This window comes from Lampetra fluviatilis, chromosome 31, assembly GCF_964198595.1.
Source record: "Lampetra fluviatilis chromosome 31, kcLamFluv1.1, whole genome shotgun sequence".
NCBI lineage: Eukaryota > Metazoa > Chordata > Hyperoartia > Petromyzontiformes > Petromyzontidae > Lampetra > Lampetra fluviatilis.
The window spans coordinates 5,353,030-5,367,688 of NC_136305.1; the positions used below are offsets into that span (position 1 = coordinate 5,353,030).

The 14,659-nt window shown below is 47.8% G+C and overlaps 1 protein-coding gene across 1 annotated transcript in view; it reads right to left on the minus strand.

The window, feature by feature from the left end:
* LOC144943579 (cyclic AMP-responsive element-binding protein 5-like) overlaps positions 1-12,569 on the minus strand; it is a 123,749-nt gene extending 111,180 nt beyond the window's left edge. The window contains exon 1 of the mRNA XM_078871181.1: positions 12,086-12,569. The gene's annotated coding sequence lies outside the window, so the exon portion shown is untranslated. The remainder of the gene's footprint in view (positions 1-12,085) is intronic.
* Positions 12,570-14,659: the final 2,090 nt, after the last annotated feature.

A 14,659-nucleotide genomic window follows, 5' to 3' on the forward strand; every position in this document is an offset into this window, starting at 1 on the left:
TGCCCCTACGCATTTTCGGCGCGAAACCGCCTGTTGTTTCGGCACGATGTCCGACGTTTCGCTCCAGGGACCGAGAGCTTCTTCGGGAACTGAATTCAAGCAGAAAACTCTCAGTCAGAGAGCTTTAGGCTGACACCATTTAGTGCCACTGGATTCGACCGTAATTTGCAATCTTCCGTTTCGTAGGTCTTGTCGAGCAATGGATCCCAACGCAAATTTACGATGAAAGCGAAGCGGCGGACCAACTGCAGCGATAACTCCCCTTTAAGTCGTATCATCATAATCGTGCTGGATAAGAGACTCCCTCAAGCCGTCGCCTAAATGTCACACTCCTGCGACGCGACCGTTCATGCCAGCAGACGGACCGATCGCACCACTCCATCTCTCCACGGCCGACGATCCTCTCAGCCTTTCCCGTCGTTAACCTCGAGGCTGAGGAGCTCCTTCAGGAACGGCACCGGTGCAGCGCCTGAAGGAGCCCCCCAGCACGCGGAGTGAAACGTCGGACAATCTCGCCTCACAACCCCGTACGCACACACGCGCACGGAGACAGCGTGGACGGCCGCTCTGCGTTGGAAATATTTTCGTTAAAACTTTTTTTTATTTCGCCGCCGGCGCGGACTATTAAAGTATTTATTTATTTTCTTCCCACAAAGCCGCCACGACGCACACATTTACCTGCGCCTAATCATAGCCGGGCTCCGGCAAAAAAAAACAAAGGCGTTTTTTTTCTGCAAGCCCTCACTTGCTTGCGGAGAAATGACTCCCTTTCGCTATTCTCGCTCGTTTGGAACGCGACCGCATCCAGACCCGCCCTGGGCGTACTGTATAATGGATTCGGAGCGGCAGGAAAAGGGCACTCGCACGCATCCGCTGGTTAATTCTCAACAAAAAAGAATGAGTCGCCAAACAAATTAAAAATGTTAAACTATATCGAAATAATGGTTGGCGGGGAGGGGGGGGGAATCAATTTTTTGCTATCCCCCCACGCACCGACCCCTCTTCAAGTTTTCTGATCATTTGTTAATTTCTCGCTGACGGATGAAAGCGCACACGACGAGACCCCCAACAAAGCTCGCAGCCGAATCGTTTGGCGAGCAACCCCAGGTGGCAGTCTGGTGCGCCACAAAACACCGACACATTGCCGAGGCGTAAACCACCAAGAAAGAATAACGTGAAGATGTTTAAGAGTTTTTAATGCCTACCCGCTTTCGCGTAGCCGCCGTCCGACGCAGCTTTGCGGCGGGCGTTTCACTCAAAAATCCGGAGTTAATTGGGACTTGGCAAGTTTTTAAAACGCGCCTGGACGTGCGCTCGTTTAGCCGGGGATAATAATTTTTTCATCGAAGCCACAAAAAACGATTTAAATGACGCACGTGCACTCCGTTGTGCGTTAACGCCAATTACAACGCGGTGCCGCGGTAGCGAGATGTTAACCACCTCGCCTGGTATACAGGAGGTCGTGGGTTCGATCCATACCCCGACACCTGCTGTATATTTGGAATTTGCGTGTCTCTCTCTCCCTGTGGTCGCATGGATTTTTTTCCGAGTCCTCCGGTTTTTCCCTCCACATTTAGAAACACGCGTTTAGAATATTTGGCTGCTATGAATGTCCACACGATAAGCCACTAAGTTGGGCTATCATTTGTGGCCAGGTACCCTTCTGAAAAAGAGCTATACAGCTCAGTGGGCCTTACCTTGGGAGAGAGAGAGAACATGCAAACTCCAAATATACAGCAGGCGTCACGGACGGGACCGAACCCACGACCACCTGCATACCAGGCGCGGGAGTTAACATCTCGCCACCGCGGCGCCCCAGCTACACCCAACGAGAGAACAACTCCCACACAATTCGAATCCGTGAGGTCAGCTCACTTCTCCAAAGCCCCCACAGCGGCCATCAAATGGCTTAATAAGCTCGCTACGCACGTACACTGTTGCGAAACTTCACCTCGCCAGTACGCAAGAAGACGAAAAAGGATCCTAAAAGTAGTGCTTAGCTCCAGACTCGTTGTCACAGGGACTGCGTGTAGGTCGCTGCTTTGCCTAAAAAGGTATATGAAGCTAAAGGTAACGGCCATATGAAGGTAACAGCCGTCGAGGTAACAGCCATATGAAGGTAACAGCCATGCAATGCTTTCTTCACGCCACTGCTGGCCAAAGGGCCTCCACTGGGGAGAGGGGGCCTCGAGAGAGCCTCTCTCTAAGTGGCTACTTTGGCCTACTCCTCCACCCTAGTTTACCCCCCCAAATTCTCTCGAACAAAAAAAAGCAGCGCACGTCGTGCGATTTTTTTCGTCGTCGTTATTATTTTTCAAATGACGACAGCTCCCAATAAACGCCTCCGAATGTTAAATGAGCGGTTGAATCAACTGCCGCCGGTACGCCACGAAAGACAACACCCCCTTGTTAATGAGTAGCAGCAATCATCAGCAGTCGCAGCAGCAGCAGCAGCAGCACCCGGACAAGTTCAGTCAAGCCAAAGAGAGCTTCGTTCCCCAAATAACCAAAGTGGTGGCTCCCAGTCTCCCGTTGGCGGCCTTGAGCCGGTGTGAAGATTCCACATTCCCAGATGGCGACCGCTTGTGAACGCCGCTTACAATGTGTTACCGACTTTAGTGACCGAGCGGGGATGATAGGCCGAGTAAACACCCCACCACAACCAGGGTTGGGACGAACAACCTTACAGCTGTTTAACCAACCACCCCGCCCGGTTAAGCATCATAATATTTTGCCATGATCTAGCCACTGCTGGATGAAGGCCTCCCAAAACTGTCGCCATCCATGCAGAGTAAACTGATTCTATTTATTTCCAGCTGCTCAGCTCCATTTCATCTGCCTCCTGCGACGCAACAATCCGTTTGGAACACAATCACGAGGCTGATTTCATCGCTCCATCTCCATGCTCTCTCCGGGACGTTCCAGTCCCTGGGCTGCCACTCCGCGGTTAGTCTCGACCACCGGCCATCGTCGCCTTCAAGCCGTGACGTCTCCTGCCCAAGGCCCACTCGCCTCAAATTTTGGTGGCCAGATGTTAACCGACTCACTTCGTATTCAGGAGGTCGCGGGTTCGATCCCGACCCGGACGCCTGCTGTGTATTTGGAGTTTGCGTGCCTCTCCCCTCCGTGATCACGTGGATTTTTGTCCGGGTCCTCCGGTTTTTCCTCCCACATTTAGAAATATGCGTTGAGAGTATTTGTTTGCTAAAAATGCCAATATGATGAGCCACTTCGTTGAGCCATCATTTGTGGCCAACGTCGCTTCTAAAAAAATATTAATAGCTCAGTGGGACTTACATGTTAACATAAAAATGAAAAAGTCGTTTTTTTACTGGTGCCTATAACCTGCATACATTATCTAATCCATGTATTCCTGTTGCTTTCTCCCAATGAAATTCAAAGCACGCATCTAGAAAAAAACATATTCATGTAAATATATTCACGCAAGTTAGTTTTCAATATCTAAATTGATTAATCGGTTTTTTTACTCACAAAAATAATTGTTGCATTTGCTAACAGACCCCATCATGAATTAATAAAAAAAACACATTAGTAAGTATTAAATATCACGGTTGTGAAAAAAAAATTACCACTGAAAATCCACGGTAGTGCTGCTGTATGATTCATCTAGGCGTATAAAGCAGCGTCTGTTTGTCCATACTGTGAAAATGTATGTAACTGTGTACGAGCATGTGTGTGTGTATGTGTGTATGTGGGGAGCGGTAGTGCAGCGGTTAGCACACTGCGCTATGAACCCGGCGACCCGAGTTCGATTCCCGCTCACTGGCCAACAGCGGTGATGAATATCTGAACCGGTCCTTGGTCTCCCCTAGGTCGACTCAGCCTCAATCAAATGGGTACCTAATTTGATGTGTAAAACATTGCCACTAGGTAGACAAAGGCGGCCAGGAGTGGTGTTGGCTACCCACCCCCCTCGAGTGCTGTGCTGGCCTTCATAGGTGCTTGCTAACACCACTTACCCCAACAGTCTGTTCAGGCTATACGGGGAAAATTTGTACGTGTAAGAGCATATGTGTAAAAGTATATGCATGTTTTGCGCATTTAAGCATATGCTATATGTATGAACTGTATATGATTCCACGTGCGTGTATGTGTATTAATATGCGAGTTTATACAACGTGCGTGTGCGAGTGCGCATAACCAAGCCTGTAGGGAATACATTGATCAGACTGAAAGGACTGAAACTGTTACATTTCAACAGAAATTCTCGAACTTCATAGACACTCATCTTCGTGGTTCTTTCGGTAAAGTCACGTAGAAGGGAAGTAATAAAATAATAAAAATAAAACTTAATAAAATAATTCTCACTACGTTTCGGCCACAACGCAAGCAGCCGTCCTCAGGTGAAAACCAGGTCTGTCGAGGCGACAGCGTCTGAACATTCAGACGCTGGCCGAAACGTCGTGAGAATTATTTTATGATGTTTTATTTTTATTATTTTATTACTTCCCTTCTACGTGACTTTACCGAAAGAACCACGAAGATGAATCCCTGCAGTCACGAAAGCTTTAAATCGAAATTTTATTATGTTTTATTTTTATTATTTTATTACTTCCCTTTACGTGACTTTACCGACAGAACCAAGAAGATGAATCCCTGCAGTCACGAAAGCTTTAAATCGAACTTCATGGACACTCTTGCATGAATTCCAGTCAGCCGCATCATCCCTTCTTGGGCCAATAAAAATTAACCCGTAAAAACAAAGTTTTTCACTATAAATCCTTTATATGCGTGGCATCGGTTTTATTTTATTATTCATTTCTGTTTTTCTTGAGTAAGAGTTTCATTTTTATCACATTGGTATTTTAAATTAAATATGAAAAAAAATGTCCTAAAAAGTGGAAAATTTTGGAAAAAAAATTTCAGGAAAATAAATTGTCACGCACAACGAGTCTGTGTGCAAAATGTCAACTCGATTGGATCACGGGAAGTGGGTTTAAAAACGACCGAAATATTTGCACGGTCGTAAGCGCGCAAGCAAGCAAGCAAGTGAACTTAATATAAAGGATTTAAAAATAGTGTACCACTCTGTGAGACATCAACTGCGGTTTTACAATGGATCGACCCGACATGAACGTGGAATTTCAATCACTGGATAAGAGCTGCTTGCAAAGATAAGCAACCAGCTCTCTCACGTGTTTCTGCATGGGTCACGTTGCATTTTCTTAAAATATCAAACTTTTTTTGTTGTAAAAGAAATACATGTGCCTGGATACTTATGCATTCCCGCTCACAGCCAACACCAGTGAAGATTATCTGAATCGGTCCTCCCCTAGGTCGACTCAGCCTCAAATGCGTACCTGGTGTAGCGTGTAAAACATCACCACTGGGGAGACAAAGGCGGCCGGGCGTGGTGTTGGCCACCCACCCCCTCGTGAGCAGTGCCGGCCTTCATAGGTGCTCGCTAACAACACTTGCCCCAACAGTCTGTTACAGGCTACACGAGGGGTTCGTTGTCCACGTAGTCATCATATGTATTGAACTTCGTTCGCAACTCACGTATCCAACCGTGATATTCGGAAGTGCGGGACAAATTGTCCCCCAATTCAGCGAGAGAGCGAGAGCCTTCACAGAGTCTCTCGAGATGCTGTGTTGTCAGGAAGAGGCTCCCTGCTGCTGCCGCCGCTGCCAGAGGTCGCAACCGGGTACCCGATATCCGTACCCTACCCGATACCCGGCTACCCGTACCCGGCCAGGTACGGGTACGGGTACCCGTTTGCGACCCTGGTGCGGCCGGGTACGAGTACGGGTAGGCCGTGAGTCACTGGTGAGTAACCGTTCGTCACTCATTTCGGGTAGGGTACGGGTACGGGTAGGGAACGGGTACCCTGGTGCGGCCGGGTACGGGTAAGGAATCAAAACCCGTTTGCGACCTCTGGCCGCTGCTGCTAACATTGCGAACGCTTGGCCAAGACCGCGAGCGAATGATTCGCTCCGTGTGGCAGGGAACTGGAGACCAGCGGAGAAACCCCACCACGCACACGAAGGGAGGGAGGGGGGGGCGACGCTCCGTGCTTTGCACCAACAGATTTTCGCTTGTGTGTGGGGGGGGGGCAGTGTTAGCGGTTAGCACGGGTTTCGATTTCCGCTCACGGCAAACACCGGTGACGGTTATCAGAACGGATCATGGGACCTCCCCTAGGTCGACTGGGCCTCAAATGAGTACCTGGTGCCGTGTGTAAACATCGCCACTGGGGAGACAAAGGCGGTCGGGCGTGGTGCTGGCCACCCACCCTCTCGTGTGCCGTGCCGGCCTTCAAATATGACGTCAACAAAGCTCTGCTCCCCCCCAAAAAAATATATAAAACATGCTTAAAATCGCCTTAAACTATTGTCGTTGGAGTGCGTATTTAATTTGGCGCTGCACTCTGAAGTTGTAGGAGAAAACATTTATGAAAAAGTATATTTAATTAAGTAGAACGTGTTGTCTACATTTATTTAAAGTTTTGCATTTTGATGTGCCGTCACATTTCTCAACACCCCCCCCTCGCCACACATCGTCACAAATGTCTCACCCACCCCCGCCCATAGGTGCGTGACGTCATTTATGGACGGCCCCTAACCTTCTCATTATCTCTCGGATACCGACTTGAAGTCTGCCTTCATAATATCCCCGGGTAGCTTGGTTTCAACGGCTCATGACAATCAACCCACGCACAAACTCAACTCACTACAACGGGCAACACCTTAGGCGCCGTCCAAAAATGACGTGACGCGATTTTGGACGATTTTTGACTACCCCCCCCCCCCATCGTCACACGGCGTCACAAAAAGTCAGACCCCCCCCCCTCAAATATGACGTTACAAAGCTCTGCCCCCCGAAAAAAATATAAAACATGCTTCAAATCGCTTTAAACTATTGTCATTGTAGTGCGTATTTAATGTGGCGCTGCACTCTGATGTTGGAGAAAACATTTATTAAAAAGTCTATTTAATTAAGTAGAACGTGTCGTCTATATTTATTTAAAGTTGCGCAATTTGATGTGACGTCACGTTTCTCAACCCCCCGCCCCTCGTCACACATCGTCACAAATGTCTGACCCCCCCCCCCCCCCCAGGTGCGTGACGTCATTTATGGACGGCCCCTTACACAGCCTCCAAAGTTACACAATTGTCAACTGCGAGCGCGTCGTACGACTGAATTGATTAACTGCCCTCCCCCCTTTCTCATTGCACTGCCGTATGAAGACCCCACACACACACCTCTACACCTTGTCACGGGGCTTATATGACCATACTTCACCACCCCGGTTAAGTGCGGGGTTGGTAAATCGATTCGGATATCGATGGCCACTCGTGTTCAGCCATGGCAGGAAACTGAACTCGGGTGGGCAGGTTTGTAACGTATTGCACTAGCGACTACATCACACGCGGTCCCTGTTAGAAATGACACCAGGTATTTCCTATGTATCTGAATTTTTTTTATTGTAATGCCTTTCCAAACACTTAACGTACTGTATCTGTCACTACCATCCAAAAAATAAAAATCAGCACATTCTTATTTAGAAAAATGCTGTCGAGATTATTTTGATGATTTGGCTGCTATAAATGTCGACGTCATAAGCCACTTTGTTGAGCTATTATTTGTGGCCGAGTTGCTTCTGAATAATTAGTTAATAGCTCAGGGGGCTTTACCTGGTGAGATAAAAAAAACATTGTTTAGTTGTATTTGTGTATTATTTTCAAGACATTGGTTTAACTTTCCTATTAACTGTTTGTTGCTGTAATGTTCTGAGACGCCCCGACTGGACATTTTGTGGAAAAAAAGAGCTTCATAGCTCATCGGATTCCTCCAGTATAAATTAATGTTCTGATTCTGAAAAAGGAAATGTATAATATCGAACATAATATTGCAGACAGCAGCAACTTCTTCAAAGCACATTATCACAACTATCTGATCAAGTGGCACAGGGGTTCATAGTCCATGATTTGTCAATTTTAAGGTTTAAAATACACATTTTGTGTCATATCAGCTCATCATTCCTTTTCGGGGTCGATAAAACTAGTACCACTTTGTGGGAAAACTCAACAGTCCCGCGTCTCGTATGGATGTGGAATTAACAACACTGGCTCAGTGCTGTAAACGGAAGAGATGAGCAGCAGCCCACGCTTGCTAGACTGAAAACAACTTTGACATTGAGTCTGAGTTTGTTCTTGGGATTACAAAGGTGGCATGGTGGAGCGGTGGCGCAGCGGTTAGCGCATCGTGCTACGAACCCGACGACCCGACCACCACTCACATCGATGGCCGGGTTGGTATCTGAACCGGAGCTGCGCATCCGAGCCCTTCGCCAACCCGCACCGACCAGCGTGGTGAAGTATGGTCAAACAACCCCCGTGACCGACAACTACGTGGTGAGGTCATCATCCAGAAGTTGATTTAAGAGGGGGGGGGGCATCTGCGCCTCCTGCAGTTTGCAGAGATGTTGAGACCCTGATAAATTTATTGTGCAGCGTCTTATCATTTCGAAAAACCACGCCAAAGTGATTTAAAACTTTCGTGATTGCAGGGATTCATATTATTGGTTCTTTCGGTAAAGTCACGTAGAAGAGAAATAATAAAATAATACAAATAAAACATAAAATAAAATTGTCACGACGTTTCGGCCACAACGCAAGCAGCCGTCCTCAGGTGAATAAACAGAGCTGTCTTTCCGACAGCTGGCCGAAACGTCGTGAGAATTTTATTATATGATGTTTAATTTTTATGATTTTATTATTTCCCTTCTACGTGACTTTACCGAAAGAACCAATAATACACACCAAAGTGGTTTCCCCACTCGCCTGGGAGCGGTTTACCACCCTACGACCTCAAGCCCTGCTTCAGTGGTGAAAATTCCACATCCCTATGGCAAGGACAGTGGGCGCAGTAGCACGGATGGCATGGGTCCTGGTGCAATGAATAAAATTCCTTGTACCAAGGCGCCGTGGTGGCGAGATGTTAACTACCTCGCCTGGTATACAGGAGGTCGTGGGTTCGATCCGGACTCCGACACCTGCTGTATATTTGGAGTTGGCATGTCTCTCTCCTTCTGGTCCTCCGGGTTTTTTCCCTTCACATTTAGAAACATGCGTTTAGAGTATTTGTCTGCTATACATTTCCACACGATAAGCCACTTCTAGTTGGGCTATTGTTTGTGTTGGCCAGGTCGCTTCTGAAAAATGAGCTATATAGCTCAGTAGGGGGCCTTACCTAGTCAAATAAAAACACGTTTTTAGTTTGGAAATTGCCCCCCTCACCCCCTCCCCCCAACGTCTTCATAGCCTCGTGCCCTGTGCACCGCCTTCACACTTGATATAGCTATACCGGTGGGGCAGAACCGAGCGAGTACTCCGTCCACACGATACGGCTGATTTCCAAAAGTGTGGTACTTGTTGTATTCCCCCCATCCTCCGCAGTGCGGTGACAGGCGGAGTCAACCGACCCGGACTGCGAGTTGGTCTCAGCAATGATCAGAATGTTTGGATTGGAACCCATGAATTCTCACCATTCTCACCATTCTCACGAGATGATTTTCTTATTACCTAATAAAGTTTGACACCGTATTCTGTTTACATAAGAATTATGAATATGCAAATGACCAACGCTGTACTGTATCTGCGTGTTTGGATGCAAGCGGCATTACGCCGCAGGGCGCTAAGAACCCGGAAACCTGAGTTCGATGCCAGGCCACGGCTAACATCAATTGGCTAAGAGTGACGTCTAAATCAGAAGGATAACCCCCCCGCCTCCACGCCCAACTTCACCAAACCAACAGTGACCAGAGTGGTGAATTATGGTCGAATAAACCACCAGGCGCCAACAACGGACACGGTTCGGGCAGGCGCTCATCCAGCAGTGGATTGACAGGGCTTCAGTGCAACACTGCAACACTTTATCACACGATCAGAGCCACGCAACGAGTGGTAGCAACGAGACGGAACTTCGCAGCCTTGGGGGGCCACCCCCTGGCATCTTTTAAAATCAACAAAGAAAGCAGCTATTAGTGTAAGCGTATTAAAGTGTTTCGTGGCCGCCCCACAGCTATCAGTTTTAGCCAAAATAATGTGACACCCCCCCCCGCCCGCCCCCACGGTTTAAAATAAATATTCAAACAGAATGAGAGAATACAAGGATGTATAATGACGCGCACACACACACAGAACTCAACGTTTGTATGGAGGACTATATATTTTTTAAGTATTTTAAATGGTTTGAAGTATTACGTTAATTTGACGAAACGTTTAGAGATGCATTGCAAATCCTGGTTTAATGTAAAGCCCTAGCCCCGAAACTGTATCAATCACGACGGTTGTTTGACCATACTTCCCCACGCCTGTCAGAGCGGGGTTGGTGAAGGGCCGATCCAGATGTCACTCACCCACTGATTTAAATTTCGATTTAAAGCTTTCGTGACTGCAGGGATTCATCTTATTGGTTATTTCGGTAAAGTCACGTAGAAGGGAAATAATAAAATAATACAAATAAAACATAATAAAATAATTCTCACGACGTTTCGGCCACAACGCAAGCAGCCGTCCTCAGGTGAAGAACAGGTCTGTCGGAAAAACCTGAGTTCGATACATGGCATTAATCAAGAACAGGTCTGTCAGAAAAAAACTTTTTCCGACAGACCTGTTCTTCACCTGAGGACGGCTGCTTGCGTTGTGGCCGAAACGTCGTGAGAATTATTTTATTATGTTGTATTTTTATTACTTTATTATTTCCCTTCTACGTGACTTTACCGAAAGACCCAAGAAGATCACCCACTGATGTTAGTCGTGGCCAGGTATCGAACTCAGGCCGCCACATTATTCACAGGGCAAGTGCGCTCACCGTAATGCCACCACCGCAATACCACCACCGCTCCCATTCCCAAATACGAGTGCTGCGTGATAAATGTCACGGTTTAGGATAGTCTCGTTTTGTTATTTTTATAAGTGCATTTATAAGTCCCCAGGGAGAAGTGTCTTCTTGTATGTTAAATCGCAATAACGTATCACACAGGCATGACTCGCTCAACCATCTGGGACTTGTGGAAAGGGGAGTCAAAACGTTGCGAAAATATGCGATTAAAAGGTGTCTCCACGCTGTGGAAGTGAGACACTGCGTTCATCTCCACGAGCCAGGGAGGTGGAAATTCCACATTCCTTATGGCAGGCGCAAGTTGCTCCAATCCGACTGCTTGTACTGTACGCGATTAAAAAAAAAGTCATAACCCGAATGACAGGTTTATTTTTCTTCCAACAGCTTATCCTTACGTAAATGGCCTTATTTGCTTAAATAATGTACGTGTCGGAGGTGGAATTATACAATCTGAACACGGTATTTTCTCTGCGTGCCTACAGACGTCGCACTCGACAAACTTTCCAAACTACACCTTGTGTGTGTGTATGTATCTGCGCGCACACACACACACGCGCGCGCGATATAGACACGGCTGATTTTCCTGCAGGACAAGTTTCCCGACTTTTTAAAGTGTCGCAGTTTATAAAAAGGTCATGATGGCATTTATCATGTATGCATTCGTCACGTGCGGAGGAAAGCCCTTATTCGTCCAGCAGTGAATAGACACTGGCTGACGACGAAGATTAACGTGTGGAATTTTACACGACAGGTCCAGACACAATCGCCTACAACTTTTGATTTCGTTACAAAATTCGACATTAGTTATGGATTGTCAAAATTTTGCATCAAGTGCACGCGTCTGTGTAAACCAACAGCCGGCTTTAAACGCGTGCAAACTGTTACTACGCTTAAAAGATAACAGCACCGGTGAGTCTGTAAGGCTGATAAACAATCTTCAATCGGTGGCGGGTGAGAGAGAGAATCTCTTATCGGTCTTTGAGAAGTGATCACAACAAGCGGTGATCTCTAGTCAACGAACACCCGCTATGATCAGCGTTCCAACAATGCAGTTGTAATATTTCAAGGTTTTCAAAAATACACGTAAATATATTATACGTGCATCTCACTTGTTGGTGCAAAGTTGCTGTTAAGCGAGATGACAACCACACAAACCACGCAACAACCATCATCGCATCAAAAAGACATTTAAAAAAACCCCGCACGGGTCGAACTCACCTTAGTTTGGTGGAGAATCTTCTAATAACTTGACAAGTCACGTCTTCTTCTCGCGATGGGGGGAGGGGGGGTGGTGTTTGTTTTGGTTGTTGTTGTTGTATATACGATCTCGTAGTTAAAACAACACACGCAGCAAACAACGACAACAACAATTTGATCCCACAACTTTGTAGCCAACATGAAACCACCGATGCAGTCCACCACAGTTTGATGTCCTCCTACTTGGAATATGCCTTTGCTTTTTTTTAAACACCATATACTTTAAACTGTTTCACGACCACCCCCTCCCTAACCCCACTGTGTGTGTAAGCTATTGCCGCCGCTGCTGCTGCTGCTAGTGGTGATGGTGGTGATGGCAAGACTGAGAGAGCAGCAGACAGAGACCTTCCGCCTACAAACTCTGTGTGCCGGTCGGCAGGGATGGGGGGGGGAGGTGGTGGAATTAAAAAAAAGTTAAGCAGTGAAAAACATCACTTAAACAATCCCTCCCTCTCACATCCTTCCTTACTGGCTGTGGAACAAGAGGCTGATGTAATCCCATAAGGCTTTGCTTCAACTGCAGATTAGCCCTCTCCCCCCCCTCTCTCCACTCCCTCCCCCTCTCCCCTGCCCCCCCCCCTCTCTCTCTTTCGTTTTGCCTCTCTCACTCTCTCTCGCGTTCGTTCGCTCTCTGCACCCGTGCGCAGCACCACACAGGCGCGTGTGTGGTGTGGTGCTCTTTCTGGCTCAGTTGCTTCTGCGCGTGTGAGTGCGTGTCGTAGTGTGGCTGTGTGTGAGTGTCATAGTTTGGCTGTGTGTGTGAGTGTGTGTCGTAGTGTGGCTGTGTGTGTGTCGGAGTGTGGCTGTGTGTGTGAGTGTGTGTGTCACAGTGTGGCTGTGTGTGCGAGTGTCATAGTGTGGCTGTGTGTGCGTGTCAGTGTGGTTGTGTGTGTGAGTGTGTGTGTCATAGTGTGGCTGTGTGTGTGTCGGTGTGGTTGTGTGTGCGTGTGGCTGTGTGTCTGTGTCAGTGTGGCTGTGTGGGGGTGCGGTAGTGTAGCGGTCAAAGCCCTGCTCTACAAACCCGGCCAACACCAGTGACGATTATCTGAACCGGTCCTGGGCCTCTGCTCGGTCGACTCAGCCTCAAATGAGTACCTGGTGCGATGTGTAAACATCGCCACTGGGGAGACAAAGGCGGCCGGGCGTGGTGTTGGCCACTCACCCCCTCGTGTGCCGTGCCGGCCTTCATAGGTGCTCGCCAACAGCACTTGCCCCAACAGTCTGTAAAGGCTACACGGGAGATATTTGTTTTTGTGTGTGTGTGTCACTTGAATGTGTTTATAATTATTGTTATTGACAGTACAGTATCACATCGTGTGTAAGCGAGTGATGGGTGTGGGTGGGTGTGTATTAGTTTTGTTGGGAAGTTTTATTGGGTATATAAAATAGTGTATGTGTATGAGTTTCTCAAGTGTGCAGTCAATGTATATGGTGTGTGTGTATATAGCAAGGGTACGTGGGTGGGTGTCATTGTATCGGTGTACCCGCTCGATGTGGATATATTATGTATGCGTGTGTGTGTATACAGTATAACGTTGTGCGTGTGTCAGTGTGTTGGTAAGTGTTCACTGGGTGCTCATAATGTGTGTGTGTAAAGAGAGTGTGTGTGGGTGCGTGTGCAAAATTATTCACAGACACGTGAGCCCCCAAAATCTGTGCGGCAGAGAAATACTTTATTCTGACCATCGGCTACTTGCATACCCAGTTTCAAAATCATTTCCACCTGCCCACTGAATTTACGAACCGGCGAAGTTGGTTTGGGTGTGTGTGAGTGTGTGTGGGCATTGTGTGCGGTGGTGGAGTGGAGTGGTTATTACACAGCGCTGCGAACACGGCCACCCGAGTTCGATTCCGGCTCACGGCCAACACTGGTGGACGAATGTCTGAACCGATCCTTGGCGGCCTTCCCCCCTAGGTCGACTCGGCCTCAAATGAGTACCCGGTGTAATGTGTAAAACATCGCCACTGGGGAGACAAAGGCGGTCGGGCGTGATGCTGGCCACGCACCCCCTCGTGTGCCGTGCCGGCCTTCATAGGTGCTCGCTAACAGCACTTGCCCCTACAGTCTGTTAAGGCTATACGGGGAAACGTCTTTGTATATATTGTACTGTATGTGTACCTATATTCCACGTACAGTATATTACATACACGTGTCCGTCACATACGCAAGCCGGCAAAGCAAAAGACAAAGGTCCCCTGTGTAGCCTTCGCAGTTTGGTTGGGGCAAGTGCTAATAGCGCGAAACTATTTTGGTGCACACAACCCACGCAAACACGTGTGGGAGCTCGGATGAGTAGGCAGACGTGCGTGTGTGTGAAGTGTAAATGAGTGTGCCGGGAAAGGTCCTGGCAAGGATTATTGCCAGCCAAGCCTTACGGAAAGGCTTGCGGAGCCCCAATGTGGTTTCAGGCCGGGTCAGTCCAGCAGACGCCATCATCTGTTCTCGTCCGCTACAGCAGAGGTGTCGGGAATTTCAACAGGACCTATAACGTCTCTGCTTTATTGACCTGGTCAGGTGGCTATGATACCATCAAT